General features: G+C 40.3%; 1 long non-coding RNA gene and 1 pseudogene across 1 annotated transcript in view; both read left to right on the top strand.

Annotated features, from left to right (window-relative positions):
* Nucleotides 1–19,160, top strand: part of LOC143677969 (uncharacterized) — a 71,314-nt gene that overhangs the window by 40,922 nt on the left and 11,232 nt on the right. The window contains exon 2 of the long non-coding RNA XR_013172997.1: nucleotides 3,444–3,567. This is a non-coding gene — a long non-coding RNA (uncharacterized LOC143677969). The remainder of the gene's footprint in view (nucleotides 1–3,443; nucleotides 3,568–19,160) is intronic.
* LOC143676499 (nuclear transport factor 2 pseudogene) lies at nucleotides 17,997–18,725 on the top strand (annotated as a pseudogene).

Raw genomic sequence — 19,160 nt, forward strand, 5'->3', positions numbered from 1 at the left:
TTCCCAGAGGGAAAGGAAAGACACTCTAACAGTAGCAGGGACTGAGTCCAACCAAACACCAATTGTGGCCTTGACTCAAGAAGAAATAGATGACCTCAACAAACCAATCACAAGTAAAGAAATTGAATCAGTCATTAAAAAGCTTCCCAAAAAGAAAAGTCCAGGACCAGATGGCTTCACATGTGAATTCTACCAAACATTCCAGAAAGAATTAGTAACAACCCTGCTCAAACTCTTCAAAAAAATTGAAGTGGAGGGAAAGCTACCTAATCCATTCTATGAAGCCAACATCACTCTCATACCAAAAGCAGGCAAAGATATTACCAAAAAAGAAAACTACAGACCAATCTCTCTAATGAATATAGATGCAAAAATCCTCAACAAAATTCTAGCAAATCGAATCCAGCAACACATTAAAAGAATTATACATCATGACCAAGTAGGATTCATCCCAGGTATGCAAGGATGGTTCAACATAAGAAAATCAATTAATGTAATACACCATATTGACAAATCAAAGCAGAAAAATCACATGATCATCTCAATTGATGCAGAGAAGGCATTTGACAAGATTCAACATCCTTTCCTGTTGAAAACACTTCAAAGGATAGGAATACAAGGGAACTTCCTTAAAATGATAAAGGGAATATATGAAAAACCCACAGCTAATATCATTCTCAATGGGCAAAAACTGAAAACTTTTCCCCTAAGATCAGGAACAAGACAAGGATGTCCACTACCACCACTATTATTCAACATTGTGTTGGAGGTTCTAGCCAGATCAATTAGACAAGAAAAAAAAATACAAGGAATCAAAATCGGAAAGGAAGAAGTAAAACTCTCACTGTTTGCAGACGATATTATACTATATGTTGAAAACCCTGAAAAATCCACAGCAAAACTACTAGAGCTAATAAATTAATACAGCAAAGTGGCAGGTTACGAGATCAACATTCAAAAATCTGTAGTGTTTCTATACACTAGTAATGAACAATCTGAGGGGGAAATCAAGCAACGAATTCCATTTAAAATTGCACCTAAAAGAATAAAATACTTAAGAATAAATTTAACTAAAGAGACAAAAGACCTATACAAAGAAAACTACAAGAAACTGTTAAAAGAAATCACAGAAGACCTAAATAGATGGACGGGCATACCGTGTTCATGGATTGGAAGACTAAATATAGTAAAGATGTCAATTCTACCTAAATTGATTTACAGATTCAATGCAATACCAATCAAAATCTCAACAACTTACTTTTCAGAAATAGAAAAACCAATAAGCAAATTTATCTGGAAGGGCAGGGTGCCCCAAATTGCTAAAAGTATCTTGAGGAAAAAAAACGAAGCTGGAGGTCTCATGCTGCCTGACTTTAAGGCATATTATGAAGCCACAGTGGTCAAAACAGCATGGTACTGGCATAAAGATAGATATATTGACCAATGGAATCAAATAGAGTGCTCAGATATAGACCCTCTCATCTATGGACATTTGATCTTTGATAAGGCAGTCAAGCCAACTCACCTGGGACAGAATAGTCTCTTCAATAAATGGTGCCTAGAGAACTGGATATCCATATGCAAAAGAATAAAAGATCTAAACATTAGGTCTAAGACCATAAAACAGAGGAAAATGTAGGGAGATATCTTATTAATCTTATAATTGGAGGTGGTTTTATAGACCTTACACCAAAGCAAGAGCACTGAAGAAATAAATAAATAAATGGGAGCTCCTCAAAATTAAACACTTTTGTGCATCAAAGAACTTCATCAAGAAAGTAAAAAGCCTACACAATGGGAGACAATAAATTTGGAAACAACATATCAGATAAAGGTCTAGTATCCAGAATTTATAAAGAGATTGCTCAACTCAACAACAAAAGACAGCCAATCCAATTACAAAATGGGAAAAAGACTTGAACAGACACTTTTCAGAAGAGGTGAATATGATTTAAAAGGGATATATAGTGCCATGTAAACCACTAATTAAATTTATGATTATAAATAAGTTCTCTCATTAACTATTTCAATGATTCAATAGTGGACAAAGAGTCAATAGTAGAGGAATATAGGGGGAACACTAAAAACACATTCTATAGCCAACTATTAACAGGAAGACATTAACAGTACCACAGCACTAATAGGGGCAATAGCTGGGGGGAGGGGAAAGACAATTGATATGGGGTAGTTTTGATTCCATAGTTGGTGACATTATGTTTGCCAGTTCTTCATCACCATGGACCAGTTAAAATTGTCTAAAATTGAGACTACTGCTGATTGTACAACCAAATGAAAATACTATAATATATGGTTTATTTTGAACATTACCCATTTTGCCCAATAGATGAGGGAGCTGAAAGATACATGGTGCCTGAGACGCACCGTGGCAAATGGTGATACATTTGTATGATGGAATTTGGTGCAGCTACAAAAAGGAGGAATATCAAGGGACATACAATAAACTGAATAAACCTTGGGGACAATGTGTTGTGCAAAATAAGCCAGAAACAAAAGAACAAATATGCTAAGGACTGTTTCAGAAAGTACTTATAAGAAAAGGGAAGCCTAGATTGTGGGCCCTTTGACAGTCACATTTGGGGGTGAAGTTGTAGATGTATTTCTGGATTCTGAGACACTGAACTATACGTGTATCAGCTGGTATTTTACAGGAACTTTTAGTAACTCTGTGACACCTAGATACCAGAAATGGACTGCCACAGACCTGAAAGTTAGCATACCTTTATATAATAACAGTGACAGTAACCGAAAAAGAGATCAGGCCTCAACTAGAGTTTTAAAAAGCCAATTTGCAATGTGCTTAGAAATTTATTGCTTTTTTGTATATATGTCATATGTCACTAAAAAAAGATGAAAAATGAGGAAGAACAAAGGAATGTCAATATTGGGGGGTGTTGTAAATAGATGGTAATACATATTTTAAAACTTTAACTTATGTGTGAGACTAAAGCAAAAAATGTTTATTTGGTACAAAATTTATATTTTGACTAGTGCATTTCCTAATATAACTTATGTGGACAGTTTAATTGAACAACTTAAGTACATGAAACCTTGAACAGGGTATGAGATTTTGTAGGTTTGTCCAGTGTGATGCCCCATAAATCCCAGAGTGACTTGAACAGTGAATAAAGAAGTATTTCCAAAGACCCCTTGCAGGAATGGAGAGCAAGGGGGAAAATTCAACTTCCCCATTTGAAGACTTCCTGATATTCTTGCAAGCAGTGGGGACAACCAAATCAATAGGCCGAGCCCTCAATCTTGGGGTTTGTTCATATGAAACTTATCCCCGCAAAGGATAAGCTAAGCCTATTTAAAATTAGGCCTAAGAGTCACCTCCAGAGAACCTCTTTCATTGCTCAGATGTGGTCTATCTCTCTCCAGCCAACACAGCAAGCAAACTCACTGCCCTTCCCCTCTCTACACAGGGCATGACTCCCAGTGGTGTTAACCTCCCTGACAACATCGGACAGAAATCCTAGACTGAGCTGGGACTCAGCATAAATGGATTGAGAAAACCTTCTTGACTGAAAGGGGGAAGAGAGAAATGAGGTAAAAAGTATCAGTGGCTGAGAGATTTCAAACAGTCAAGAGGTTATCCTGGAGGTTATTCTTATGCATTATATTGATACCCCTTTTTAGTTTAAGGTGTACTAGAGTGGCTAGAGGGAAGTGCCCAAAACTGTACAGCTGTATTCCAATAGCCACGTTTCTTGAAGATGACTGTATAATGATATAGCTTTGCAATGTGACTATGTGAATGCAAAAACCTTGTGTCTGATGCTCCTTTTATCTACAGTATTGACAGATGAGTAAAATATATGGATTAAAAATAAGTAAATAATAGGGGGAACAAATGTTAAAATTAAAAAATATATATTGGGTAGATGGAAATACTATACCAGTGGTCAATGAAAGGAAGGGGTAAGGGGTATGGTATGTATAAGTTTTTTCTTTTTATTTCTTTTCTGGAGTGATACAAATATTCTAAAAAATGATCATGTTGATGAATATACAACTATGATGATATTCTAAGCCATTGACTATACACCATGTATGGAATGTTTATATGTTAAAAATGTGTGTGCTTGTGCATTGATTTATCAATAAAGCTCTTTCAAAACAAAGAGTGCATGGGAACCCTCACATCTATGGTTAACTGATTTTTGACAAGGCTGCCAAGTCCATCTAACTGGGAAAGAGAAGTCATTTCAGCAATTGGTGTTGGGAGGACTGGATATGTATATACAAAAGAATGAAAGAGGACTCCTATATCACACCTTATACACAAATTATCTCAACATGGATCAAAGACCTAAATATAAAAGCCAGAACCATAAAGCTCCTAGAAGAAAATGTAGGGAAGCATATTCAAGATTTTATGGTAAGAGATGGTTTCTTAGACCTTACATCCAAAGTGTGAGCAATGAAATAAAAAATAGATTTAAAAATTACCTCCTCAAAACTGAATACTTCTGTACTTCAAAGGACTTTGTTAAGACTCAATGGGAGAAAATTTTTGGAAACCACATACATGCTAATGGTTTAATATCCAAGATATATAAAGAGATCCTACAACTCAATAATAAAAAAGACAACTGTTCTAGTTTGCTAGCTGCCAGAATGCAACACACCAGAGACGGATTGGCTTTTAATAAAAGGGGATTTATTTTGTTAGTTCTTCAGAGGAAAGGCAGCCAACTTTCAACTGAGGTTCTTTCTTACGTGGGAAGGCACAGGGTGGTCTCTGCTGGCCTTCTCTCCAGGTCTCTGGGTTCCAACAACTTTGCCTGGGGTGATTCCTTTCTGCATCTCCAAAGGCCTGGGCTGAGCTGTGAGTGCTGAGATGAGGTATGCCGAGCTGCTTGGGCTGTGCTACATTGAGCTCTCTCATTTAAGCACCAGCCAATTAACTCAAACACCATTCATTGCAGCAGGCATGGCTCCTAGCCGACTACAGATGTAATCAGCAACAGAAGAGGTTCACATACCATTGGCTCATGTCCACAGCAACAGAACTAAGCATGTTCACCTGGCCAAGTTGACAACTGAATCTAACTATCACAACAACCCAATTTAAAAATGGGCAAACAACTTGAATAGACACGTTTCCAAAGACGACATAAAAATATCTAAAGAGTGCATGAAGAGGGCGGGCCACAGCGGCTCAGCAGGCAGAGTTCTAGCCTGCCATGCTGGAGACCCAGGTTCAATTCCTGTTGCCTGCCCATGCGAAAAAAAAAAGTGCATGAAGAGATGTTCAACATCACTAGCTATCAAGGATAAACAAATCAAAACTACAATGAGATCATTTCACACTTACCAGAATGGCCACTATTAAAAAAACAAAACAAAACAAGCAACTACAAGTGTTGAAGAGGATGTAGAGAAATAAGAACAATTATTCACTGTTGGTGGGAATGTAGAATGGTGCAGCCACTGTGGAATACAATTTGCTGATGACTCAGGAAGCTAAAGTAGAATGCCATATGATCTGGTGATTCTGCTACTTCTTCAGAAGAACTGACAGGGACATGAACAGACACTTGCACACTGATGTTCAGAGCAGAATTATTTGCAATTGCCGAAAGATGTTGTGCTGTTTTGAAACTGTTAAGTACCCTCCAGAAAAGGCATGTTCTTTTCATCTTAATCCAATCTTGTAGGAGCAGACCTTTTGTGGGTGGGACCTTTTTGGTTACATTACTTCCATGGAGCTGTGGACCCATCCATTCAAGGTGGGTCTTAATTAGTTTACTTGAGTCCTTAAAGTTGCACAGAAAGAGAGAAAGAGTTCAGGTTTGACACAGAAAGCCAACACAGGCACAGACGCTTGGAGATACAGGCAGAAAGATGTTAGAAGATGCTAAGAGATGAAGCACAGAATCTGCCCTGGAGAAGCTAAATGAGGAACCACAGATGCTTAGACTGAAAGCCACTTGAAACAGGAGCTGAGAGAGCCACTTGAAACCAAAATCTAGGAGAGAAGAACAGGAGATGTTGCCACATGCCTTCCCATGTGACAGAGGAACCCCCACTGGAAACTGAGACTGAGAGCAATAAAGCACAGGAGCAGGGGACCAGCAGATGCCAGTCATGTGCCTTCCCAGATGAAAGGTGTTCCAAATGCTGGCAGGATCTTGTTGATGCCTTAATTTGGACTTTTTCATGACCTTAGAACTGTAACTTTGTAACTTAGAAAATTCCCTTTGTAATAAGCCAATCCATTTCTGGTACATTGCATTCTGACAGCATTAGCAAACTGAAACAGATGGAAACAACCCAGGTGTTCATCAACCAATGAATGGATCAACAAAATGGGGTCTATACCTATGATGGAATAGGATTCAGCTATAAGAAGAAAGGAAGTCTTAATGCATGTGAAAAATGGATGAAACTTGAGGACATCATGTGGAGTGAAAAAGTCAGACTCTAAAGAAAACATATAGTATGAGCTCACTAATATGAACTAAATAAAACTAGCAAACCCTTGGTGTTAATATATAGAATATAGGTCAATAGAAGATAGAATGAGAGCAGAGAACGGGGAGCTGATGCTTAATTTGTGTGAAGTTTGTAATAAGGTCGATTGTAACTGTTTGAAAATGTATAGAGATGATGGTAGCCCATTAGTGAGTGTAATTAACAATGATGATAAGTGGGTATGATTGTGGTTGAAATGGAAAGTTGAGGGTCATGTATGTCACTAGTAAGAAAGCCAGAGGATGAAACATGGGACTATGTAACATAGTGAACGCCCTTGAAAATATTATAGAATTGATTCTGATGATGAAAGCACAACACTGTGAATATACAAGAAGACATTGATTGTACACTTTAGATGGATTGTATATTGTTAATTTATCTCAAGAAAACTGCTTTAAAAAATAAAAAAAGAGTACATGGGAAATGTAGTTTCCAGTGAAGCAGAGCAGGGGATGAGTGGGGAAATGGAACTGAGAGCAAATAGTCAATGACCAACAGTACTTATGAGGAAAACTGTCAATCTGGTTTGTAGTAAAGGAGGAAATTTTACTAGATGCCTCCAAATCTCAAGTCCCCTTGCCTCCTTAAAATTTTTAATTGTAATGCAGTAACAAAAAAAAAAAATTAAGCATTTTCTACCATAAAATCTCTTAAATTTTCAAGTCTTTTTATAACTCATACATCATTCAAAGAATTCCTTAAATATTTATTAAACTTCTACAATATGATACACAGACAGTTTTGTATACACTATTGTATTAGTTAGGGTTCTCTAGAGAAATAGAATCAACAGCGAACACTCGCAAATATAAAATTTATAAAAGTGTCTCTGCGGGAATGCAGAGTCCAAAATCCGCAGGGCAGGTTGTGAAGGGTCTGGATCAACTCCACTGGAGAGGCTTGCCCGCTGAAGCAGGAAGAGAGCCTGTCTCTTCTGAATCCTCCTTAAAATGCTTCCAATGATTAGACTGAGCATCACTTATTGCAGAAGACACTCCCCTTGGCAGTATACAAATGGAATCAGCTGTGGATGCAGTTGATGTGATCATGATCTAATTCTATGAAATGTCTTCATTGCAACAGACAGGCCAGCACTTGCCCAACCAGACAAACAGGTACCACCACTTGGCCAAATTGACACATGAAGCTGACCATGACAGCTATTAATATACCAGCGAGTAAAACAATATTCTCAAGGAGTTAACAGTTTATAGGAAACATAAACACAGAAAGAAGTCATTCTAGTAGAGCTGTTTAAGTGCTCTGATGGAGAAGAACGATGAAATCTGATAGGAGGGCATTTTAGCTAAGGTAATTGTGTTAATTTGAGCCCTTTGAGAAACCAACACCAAGATGGAATTATGCATGTGCAGTAAATCCACTAATGGTTCCTCCAAAGATATCCAGGTCTAATCCCCAGAAACTCTGAATATTCTACCTTATATGGAAAAGGGACTTTGCAGGTGTGATTAAGTTAAGGAACTTGATATGGGAAAATTAACCTGGGTTGTGAGTGAGCCTAAATCTAATTACAAAGACCCTTATAAGAGGGAGGCAGGAGGGTCAGAGAGTCAGAGGAGATGTGACAATGAAATCAGAGGTTGGATTGATGTGGGGCCAGGAGGCCAAGGAAGGTGGGCAGCCTCTAGAAGCTGGGAAAGAAAGAAACAGGTTCTCCCCTAGAGGCTCCAGAAGAAATGAGGGTCTACTGATCCATTTTAGACTCCTGACCTGCAGAACTTGTGTTGTTTTAATTTCTTGGTGGTAATTTGTTACAGCAGAATTAGAAAATGAATGCAGCAAGTGAGGTGCTTAGGATACAAAAATTAAGGAGGTATTCACTCTCAGGGATAAGCCATGTAACAATTTAGCCTATCACAATACCCACAGAAGGAGATATGAGGTACCTTTTCATGGTCACCACAGCCACTTTTTGCACTACACATCTACTGTCCACACAGATGCAGTAGAACCTCCTCCTGGTTCCTCTGGGTCTCTCTTCCTGAGGGGAACTTAGAAGAGGAAGGTTAGTGGGATGAACTATGGTCCCCATTACCACAATTGATCTTGGGCCCCAACAGATACTCATGCTCCCTCCCCTTCACTATCCATTCTAGAGTTCTCTCAGCTTTAGCTTTTACCTTGGTAGATCTTGGTGGCTTAGTTAAGGCGGTAACCCTAACCTTCAGTCTTGAGGGCATCTTAATCCTTGGTAATCACACCCTATTTAGGCCAGGATTGCTGCATATGTTTGTTCAATATTACAGTTGGGCAGGGGAGGAGTATCAGGAAGCACCCAAGTAGATCATCTGAGTTCTTCAAGGTTCTTCCCTGCCCTCTTTGTATAAAGGCAGCCTTACCTCCTTCTGATTATCAAAGTTAATTACCATACCAGTATGATAACTCTTCTTGCCTGCTGGTCCCTAGACACACAAAGCCCAAAATACCCTGGTTAAAGTTATAGCCTGTAGTTCAGCTCGATCTTTGAAATGTTCCCTAGCAAGAGTATACACTTTTTGGAGACCATGACCCCCAAACCTACAAAGTCCAGAGCAGCAGGGATAGGAAGCAAAATATCCCCCAATGAGCCATTAAGAGTTATGGTAAATGGGGCCACTCTTGATATTGTTCCTTGGTTCCAATACTTTTGTATTTTTCCTAACGTAGATACAAAGATCTCTAATATAAATCATATACTACATCCTGAAGGATGGCATCCCATCCTTTCAAAATGTTGCCTCTGGGCAGAGTTCTATGATGTTAGCTGCTTCTGTGTGATGCAGAATGTGATACAACCATGATTATGATCCACTGTTGCACCTTCTTTGCTGTAAAGTCAATCCCCTCATTGATGTTATACCACAAAGAATACCATGCCTGAGACCAAGAATTCTATAACCTCCTGGAGTGGTGCTGGCTGGGGTACCTGCAGTAAAGGCAAATACATATACAAGAATGCAGTTGGTTTGTCTCACTGAAGAATAGCATCATATCAGGGGCTTAGCATTAGTCTCTTTTGGTGACAGGTTGGAGGCAACAGTAACAGTAACCCTTGTGAGTGGACGTTCATGCTGTTGGGCCCAAATGTGGCCTTCATTACTTTCACCATGGTGATTCCATTCATGTTTCCATTATGCCAGTTCAAGGACAGTCTAAGAAGGCTACCTAACATCAATGGGACAAGGCATTTTGTGCACTCGGTTGTTCAGTGCTTCTTCAGTGGTAGATCATTTCTGGCAGGTTTTAACAATGATACAAAAATTTTCACACCATGTGTGTTTTAGTTTGCTAAAGCTACTGAATGCAAAACACCAAAAAGTGGGTGGGGTTTTATAAAGGGGATTTATTTAGTTAGAAATTTACGGTTCTTTAGAGGAAGGTCAGCTAGCTTTCATCTGGATCCCTGTGTCACATGGGAAGGCATACAGTGACTTCTGCTGGCCTTCTCTCCCAGCTTCTGGGTTCAAATGGCTTTCTCCAGGGCACTTTTCTTCTGTATCTCCAAATGTCTGGGTCTATGTCATCTCTGAACGCTGAGCTGAGTTGTGCTGGACTGTGCTGGGCTGCACTGAACTGTGCTGAGCTATGCTAAGCTGTGTGAGCTGCTTCTGTCTCCTCTGATGCTCCTTTTAAGCCTCCAGCTGATCAAATTAAAATATCACTTACTGTGGAAGGCACTCACTTTAACCAACTGCAAGTTTAATCAGCCATAGATGAATTTCACATCCTAGTGATTTAAGTCCACAGCAATGGAGCAACTGGGAACCATCACCTGGTTGAGTTGACACCTGAACCTAAGTATCGCAATGTTCACCCCTTGGCAATTATATGTAGCAGCTTAAACCATACATAATCTCTAAATAGAAAACAATAACAGACATGTTTTTCACCTAACAGTGCTCATCTGTCCTGCATACAATGCACTAAAATTTTCCATATACAAAATGCATTCTTTTCATCACAATATTACAAAAGCCTTAAATGATTTCAGTAGCAATATAAAAACAATACCAACCAAAAATAGTATACAATCTCGTCAAAGTCCGTTACAGGCATAATCTGTCCTATAGCAAAATTCTCTTCTGGCTGTAGGCCTGTGAATTTATAGCAAGTTATCTACGTCCAACATACAAAGAAGGAACAGTCATAGGATAAATAAGCCCATAGTCATAAAGAGAAATTAGAAGGAAAACAGGGGCCACCAGACCTAAACAATTCTGAAAACCTGCAGGGCAAACTCCATTAGATTTCAGTCTGACAGTCATTCAACATCCTTGGTGCTTTAGAAAGCAGCAATTCTACTCTTTCCAAGGGCCTACACAGTGACCATGGGGAACACTGACGAGATTACCTTTTTCTTGGCCCCACACTCAAGCATCTGGGTAGCACTGTGCTCCTCAGCCATATCCAGGGCACATATTCAACTCCTTCAGAACAATGGAGCCAGGCTCCCCCAATCCCTGGGGAATGTGCCTCACCCTCCACAGAACTCCTCCTGGACATTGAGGCAGAAGGCCCACCCTTGGCTTCAAGAGCAAACGCACCCCCTCCACATGCACAGGTGGATCCACTCTCCTAGCCTGAGATTTCTTGGCTTCAGACCTTAGTCTGAAGGTAGTTTCTGCCTTTGAGGTTATTTTTCCTTCAATCTGTCCCTTTTCTGTCTCTTTTAATCCAGATTGACAGTGGTTCTGTTTATACAGGTCTGAAAAATATTTGTTGACTTGGCATGCAGGATACAGTGCATCAGACAATAGGACTTTCCACAAATCTTTTCTGGATAACTATCTCCAATGCTGGCTCATCCTGTAGTTACTGACTGGCTCCGTGCTTGGTTAAGTCCTTGTGTGGGGCACCACTCTCTGAAGTCTCACCCTCGAGGAGTGCAGGACTTTCCAGACCTTCAATTGCTGGTTTCTGTGTACTCAAAAGTTCAGTTCTCAGCTTATCCCTTTCTTGTCACATTTTACTATAAGCTGCAAGGAGAAACCAGGTGGCATTTTTCCACATTTAGTTTGGAAATTTCCTCAGCCAATTATCCCAAATTATAACAATTAAATTCTCCGTTCCATCAAGCACCAGGACTCAATATTGCCAAATTTTCCACCACCTTAAGACAAGGGTCACTTTCCTTTCAATTTGCGATGGCACATTCCTCATTTCTGTCTAAGTCTTCAACAGAAGTATCTTTAGAGACCATATTTCTACCATCAGTCTCTTCAAAGTAATCTAGGCTTTCTTTATAAAGCTTCTCACAATTCTTTCAGGATCCTCCCCCTATCCATTGTCATGGCCAGATTCATGTGTCAACTTGGTCAGCTGGTGGTGCCTGGTTGTCTGATTGGCCAAGCACTGGCCTGTCTTTGCGATGAGAACATTTCATGGACTTAAATCATGACCATGTAGGCAGCATTCACAGCTGATTGCATTTGCAATCAGCTAAGGCTAGTGTCACTTGGCCAAGTTGACACCTGAACCTAACTATCATAATGTGCCTACACCCATATGTCCATCCACATGCCTCGATTTCTGACCTTTCTATCTCTAATTTTACAGGCCTTTTCCTTCAAGCCTCCAGGCCAGATGGTCAGGCCACTGGTTACTGCCAGGAATCTGTATATATTCTCAATTTGGGCCACTTCACATTCCATACAAAGTAAATGACTAGGTACACCACTTGAAGCTCCACTACTGAGATATTCCCTCATAGTCTTTCAGAGCTACCTCTGAATGTTACCATGATGTTCTTCCTTTTCATCTTATAACATGTCCCAAGCCAAACCATCTTTTAAAAAAAAAAGCCAAGTTGGGCTTTTCCCTTTTCCTGCAACTGGTCATACAGGATCACTCTCCACTGCCATTTGTACATATGTGCAAGCAGAGAGAGGAGTACAGGCTCTCTGTTGCTGCTCACGCTTAATCCTAGATACACCATTTCTATTTTATGATAGACTGCTGCTGGGCCTAACTGACTATATGACTTGGCAGGACTGGTAAACCTGAAACATAATGGGCAGTTTTGTATGCATTGCCACTTAGTGCCTCATGGTCAAGCTTCTGTTTCTATCAGAGTCCAGTAGATTTCATGACTGTTTCTGAGGGTTAGGAATCCAGAAGTGGCTTAGCTGGGTAATTCCAGCTCAGGGTCACTCATTGCAGTCAAGCTGTCAGGTGTGGCAGCAATCATCTGAAAAGTGGAGGGTTTGCTTCCAACTTTAATTATGTAGTTTTTTGCAGTTCTTGCTAGCTGTTAACTAGAGTCATTAATTTCTCACCATATAGGCTTATCCACTAAGCTGAGTGCTGGTTTTGTCTAGTCTTATTTTTCAAACTCTGATTTTTTTTTCCCAGAGTGAGTGATCCCAGAAAGAGTAGGAAATGAGAGATTCAACAAAACAGAAGTTTTGTTTGTTTGTTTGAGAAGTGCATGGGCCAGGAATGAAACCTGGGTCTCCTGCATGGCAGGTGAGAATTCTACCACTGAACTACCCTTGCACCCCCCAATCAGAAATTGTGATGTATTTCATAACCTAATCTCAGAAAGAACAAACATCACATCCACCATAACCTATCGATCATACAGATAAACTCTTGTACAAATGTCGACGGAGAGGGTACAAAACAAATATGTGAATACTAGGATGCAAGGACAAATGAGAATCATCTTAGAAGCTGGTTATTGCAGTCTGTCCTCTGGCACACAATGATTCATGCCTTGCCCATATACATAATACACTCCTTCCCTCCCAATACCCGCATCCCATTACAGCATCAGCACAAAGTCTAGACTTTCATCATCTGAATCAAGTTCAGGTCCAAATGAAGCTCCTTGGGTATAATTTTGTTAAGTACAATTCCTCTCAATCTGTAAACGTGAACTACAGGATGAGTTATCTGCCCCACTCATGCCCAATATACGGTGGTGGAGGACAGGCATAGGAGGCCTTTGTGAGTTTTAGTTTTAGTTTTAGTTTGTGAGTCACTGGAATGCAACATACCAGAAATGGAATGGTTTTTAAAAAGGGGAATTTATTAAGTTACTAGTTTACAGTTCTAAAGCTGTGAAAATGTCCCAATTAAAAGCAAGTCTATTAATATGTCCAAATGAAGGCACCAAGAAGAGGTCACCTTCCCTCAAGAAAGGCCAATGAAATTCAGAGTTGCTCTTTCAACTTGGAAAGGTGCATAGTGAACATGGCATCTGCTAGCTTTCTCTCCAGGCTTCTCATTTCATGAAGCTCCTCTGGGGCATTTTCCTTCTTCATTCCAAAGGTCTCTGGCTGCATGGGCTCTGATAGTTCTCATGACTATCCTGTCATTTTGCCATGGTTCTGTGGCTCTCTCCTCATTCTAGAGCTTCTTCCCAAATGCTTCCTCTTTTAAAGGAGTCCAGTAAACTAACTGTTCTAGTTTGCTAGTTGCCGGAATGCAACACATCAGAGATGGATTGGCTTTCAATACAATGGGATTTACTTAGTTAACATACAGTTCTTCAGAGGACAGGTAGCTAACTTTCAACTGAGGTTCTTTCTTACATGGGAAGGCACAGAGCAATCTCTGCTGGCCCTCTCTCTAGGCCTCTAGGTTCCAACAACTTTCCCAAGGGTGATTCCTTTCTGCATCTCCAAAGGCCTGGCATGAGTTGCAAGTGCTAAGGTGAGGTATGCTAGGATGCTTGGGTTGTGCTACATTGAGCTCTCTCATTTAAGCACCAGCCAATTAAATCAAACACCGTTCACTGCAGCAGGCATGCCTCCTAGCCAACTACAGATGTACTCAGCAACAGATGAGGTTCACATGGCATTGGCTCACGTCCACAGCAATAGAACTAGGCACCTTCACCTGGTCAAGTTGACACCTGAATCTACCACACTAAGCAAGACCTACCCGGTGGGTGGAGTCACATCTCCCTCTGATGAAAGGTTAATACCCACAACTGAGTGAGTCACATTTCTGTGGAGACAACCTGATTTAGTTTCCAACCCACATTATTGAATAGGGATTAAAAGAAATTGTTGCTTCCACAAGATTGATTAGGATTAAAACATGGCTTTACTAGGGTACCTAAATCCTTTCCACGCAGCACACCAACTATAAACATTTTGTTCAAAATAGGGAAAGTGGGAGGCACAAAGGAGTTACTGGCCCATAGTAACTCACAATTCCAACTAGGCAAATACTGAAAGTTCCACAAGAAGGACTCAGTCCTACTCCTGTCCGTGAATTATTCTTCCTGGCTCTAGCTCTGTCCTCTGGCCTATTGAGTCCTCCCTCTGAATCACCTTTCCTTTCTCAGTCTTCTTTCTTCCAGTAAAGCTTTGTAAGGGCAAAGATCCTTTTCATTTTGTGCTGTCTCTATCCCTTTCAGGTCATGCTAATGTATTTTTAAAACTTTGTGGGTCTTCTGTGAATCTTCTTGGGGATCACTCCATTAGACAAAAGCTGCACCAACAAATCTCTTTGTGATAAGCCCTACTCTCCCCATTCCCCCCTCTGGTCCTGGACTTTCATTTTTGTAAGCTTCTTGATGACTGATTCAATCTCTCTACTTGTGATTGGTTTGCTGAGGTCATCTATTTCCTTCTCAAGTCAATGTTGGGTAGAGGTGTTTATTTCCCCTTTCAGTGTTTTCAGTGTTCACATGTATTTTGGAGCACTCTGGCTCAGTGCATAAATATTTATGATTGTTATGCCTTCTTGTTGAATTGTTCCTTTTATTTATACATAGTGTCCTTCTTTGTCTCTTTTGTTTTACATTTGAAGTCTAATTTGTCAGATATTAGTATAGCTACTCCTGCTGTTTTCTGATTCTTGTTTGATTGAAATATCTTTTCCAAACCTTTCACTTTCAATCTCTTTTTGTCCTTGGGTCTAAAATGAGTCTCCTGTAGACAGTATACAGATGGGTCTGGTTTTTAAATCCATTCTGCCAGTCTATGTCTTTAGAGTGGGGAGTTTAATCCATTAACATTTGATGTTATTACTGTAAAGGCAGTACTTTCTTCTACCATTTTGCCTTTTGGATTTTATATGTCATATTTAATTTTTTTTTCTCTTTTTACCTTTACTGATAGTCTTCATTTCTACACTCTTCTCCACATCTCTCTCCTGCCTTTTCCTATCTGCCTCTAGTGCTACCTTTAGTATTTCTTGCAGAGCCAGTCTCTTGGTCACAAATTCTCTCATATTTTAATCTCCCCCTCATTTTTTTTTTTTTTTAACATGGGCAGGCACCGGGAATCGAACCCAGGTCCTTGGGCATGGCAGGCAAGCATTCTTACCTGCTGAGCCACCGTGGCCCTCCCCCTCATTTCTGAAGGGCAATTTTGCTGGATATAGAATTCTTGGTTGGCAGTTTTTCTCTTCTAGAATCTTAAATATATCATACCACTGCCTTCTCATCTCCATGGTTTCCGCTGAGAAATCCACACATAGTCTTATTTGGCTTCCCTTGTATATGATGGATTGCTTTTCTCTTGCTGCTTTCAAAATTCTCTCTTTCTCTTTGACATCTGACAGTCTGATTAGTAAGTATCTTGGAGTATGTCTATTTAGATCTATTCTATTTGAGGTATGCTGCACTTCTTGGATCTATAATTTTATGTCTTTCATAAGAGATGGGAAGTTTTCAGTGATTATTTCCTCCATTAGTCTTTCTCCTCCTTTTCCTTTCTGTTCTCCTTCTGGGACACTCACAACATGTATATATTTGGTATGCTTCATATTGTCATTCAGTTCCCTGAGACTCTGCTCACATTTTCCCACTCTTTTCCCTATATTTTCTTTTGTGTGTTGGATTTCAGATGTGCAGTCCTCCAGTTCATAATACTTTTTTCTGCCTCTTCAAATCTATCATTGTAGATTTCCATTGGTTTTTTTTTAATCTCTTCTACTGCGCCTTTCATTCCCATAAATTCTGTAGTTTGTTTCTTCAAGCTTTTGATTTCTTCTTTTTGTTCACCCATTGCCTTCTTTATATCCTCCTTCAACATGTTGGTTTGATTTTTGATGAGAGTTTCCAAGTCTGTTCAAACATCCTGAATTAGTTGTTTCAACTCCAGTATCTCATTTGAATTTTTGGTTTGTGCCTTGACTGGGCCATATCTTTGATTTTCCTAGTATGACTCATTAGTTGATTTTTTATGACTCATTATTTGATTTCCTTAATTAGTTTATTCTGGAGATCGTTTTCACTCTTTTACCTAGGATTTTCCTGCTGGATGGCTTTGTTCTCTATCTGTTCTTTGACATTCAGTTCAGCTTATTCTAGACCTCTAACATAGGTTTTGTTTAACTGATCAGAATTTTTCAGTTCTTGTTTTTCTGTTTCTTTCCCTGCATATATGGAGGCTTTTTTTTTTTTGGAGGGTCCACTCAGATTTTATAGACTCCAGTCAGATTTTACCAGACTGGACTGGCCTCCTCTCAGAAAGAGTCAGCTGCATCAGTTTTCCCTGATGGTGAGACCCAGCAGCAGGTTGACGAATTTCCTCTGAAGCCTCTAGACTCCTTGTTTTTCCTATCCTGCCTAGTATGTGGTGCTTGTCTGCTTGAAGCTTCCCACCAGCATAAAGTGATGCAATGCCTTTAATTTCATCAGGCTCTCCCTCCTGGGGTGTGGTTCAGACAGATGAGAGTTTGTAGACTGGCTTTAATTGCAGGAAGGCACAGCCTCCAGGGAATTAACACCTTTCCCCTGACCAGCCACTTTGTCTCTCAGACAAGCTTAATTCCACCTTTGCCTGGGGCAGTTGGAGCCTGAGAAGCCTCGCAGTTCTATCAAGCTGTTAATAGTAGAAACACAGCAAAAAACAAACAAACAAACAAAAAAAAACTTTTCAGAGCAGGGCCCCCATTCCTCAGGTTTGTTAATCAAGTGTTTAAGTTAGTATGTTCTATTTATCTCCAGACTCTATGTGCCCCCTCCTTTTTTTAAGGTCCAGCCCTTTTCAAGTATTTTGTGCTATCTGATCCAAAAAGCCTGTTTTTTTATTTGTTATTTTGGTTTTTTTTCTTTCCCCCATCAGCTCTGCCCTCTCTCTGCAGGGGCAAAGACTCCTAGTACCTTTAGCTCTTATTCTAGTTTTAGCTGGGCTGGGAACCTATTTTCAGTAGTTAGAATTTGTTAATTAATTCTGCAATTGGAGCTTGGTTGAGCTAAGCCCCTGTTGCTAGTAAAGCTCTTTCCTTTCCCCTCAGGTAATCAGGCTGCTGTGCCCATTGAGGAGGGGCATCAACCTCTGTGGCTTGGGGGACTTACAGTTCTGTGTGGGGTCACAGCTTGTCCAGCTTGTCCAGACTGGTGTCCACTGTGTGTCCGGTCACTGATGTGGCCCCAGCAGTTGTTCTGTACTGTTTCTGGCTATTTACTAGCTGCTCTGGAGGATGAACTAGACACCACACCTCACTAAGCCACCATTTTGCCTCAATCCCAAAACAGCTTTTAAAAGAGTGTATTTATTAAGTTGCAAGTCCACAGTTCTAAGGCCACGAAAATGTCCCAATTAAAAGAAGGCTATAGAAATGTCGATCTAAGGCATCCAGGGAAAGATACTTTGTTTCAAGAAGGCCAATGAAGTTCAGGATTTCTCTCTCAACTGGAAAGGCACAGGGCAAACATGGTGGCGACTGCTAGCTTTCTCTCCCTGCTTCTTGCTTCTACTCCTGTTGATTCTTAAGAACAGTAGGGAGCTGCCGTCACTGCCACCACTGTGCCACCCCCCAGGCTGGGTGATGCTCCAGAATGGGAGACAAGCCAATTTGGGAACAGAGGAGAAACAATTTCATTCAGCATTACTACCAGTTATTTGATAATGACAGACCCCAACAAGGAGCAATTTATACCGATACATCATGCCTTACATGGGTAGGACACCAGTTCCAAGGGAAAGCCACTATTGTGGAGAAATTATCTAATCTTCTGTTCCAGAAAACCCAACACAGTGTCACAGTGCAGGACCATCACCTACGCCAGATAGCTGCATCATCAGCATGGCTGTAGACCAGCTCAAGAAGGGTGAACAAGACCCCATCATGGGGTTTCACCCAATGTTCCTATTAAAGAACATCAATGATGCTTGGGTTTACAACAATATATTCAGGCTTGCCTTGCACAACTTTGGCTGACAGCCTCCCAGCCAGGCACCCATGGCTGTTTCCTCTTCCCTCCTCTTCCTCATACTATTCACACCCCTCCAGATGCTCCAAATATATACACAAATGAGCAGGGCTGTGGTGGGAGTGGATACAGTGCGCTGCCACCACCGAGGTGCTGTGCAAGTCTGGCCACTAGACTAGGTTCATCTGACAGGAAAAGTTTCTCTTGTACCAGTATATGCCTTGGAAAGAGTTAAGTAATGCAAAAAGTTGTCTATTTTTTTTTAATCTACCAACAATTTGCTCTACTAACCCAAAGAAGTGAAGGAGAAAGCAGCTGCCTCACCATCCAGACAAATTTTGTTTAGATGGTTCAATGCCTTATTATGCAATAAAACCACAGACATTTCCTTTAAAAAAAAAAAAAAAAGAACATCTGATTTCATGCACTAGATTTGCCTTCATGGAACATATAATTCCTGACGGGTTCCTAGGTCAGACAAATCCTGAAACTCAGAGAGACCAGACTCTCCAGTATTATCAATTAATTACATCCCCCTATC

This window comes from Tamandua tetradactyla, chromosome 3 (genome assembly GCF_023851605.1).
Source record: "Tamandua tetradactyla isolate mTamTet1 chromosome 3, mTamTet1.pri, whole genome shotgun sequence".
NCBI classification, from domain to species: Eukaryota; Metazoa; Chordata; class Mammalia; order Pilosa; family Myrmecophagidae; genus Tamandua; species Tamandua tetradactyla.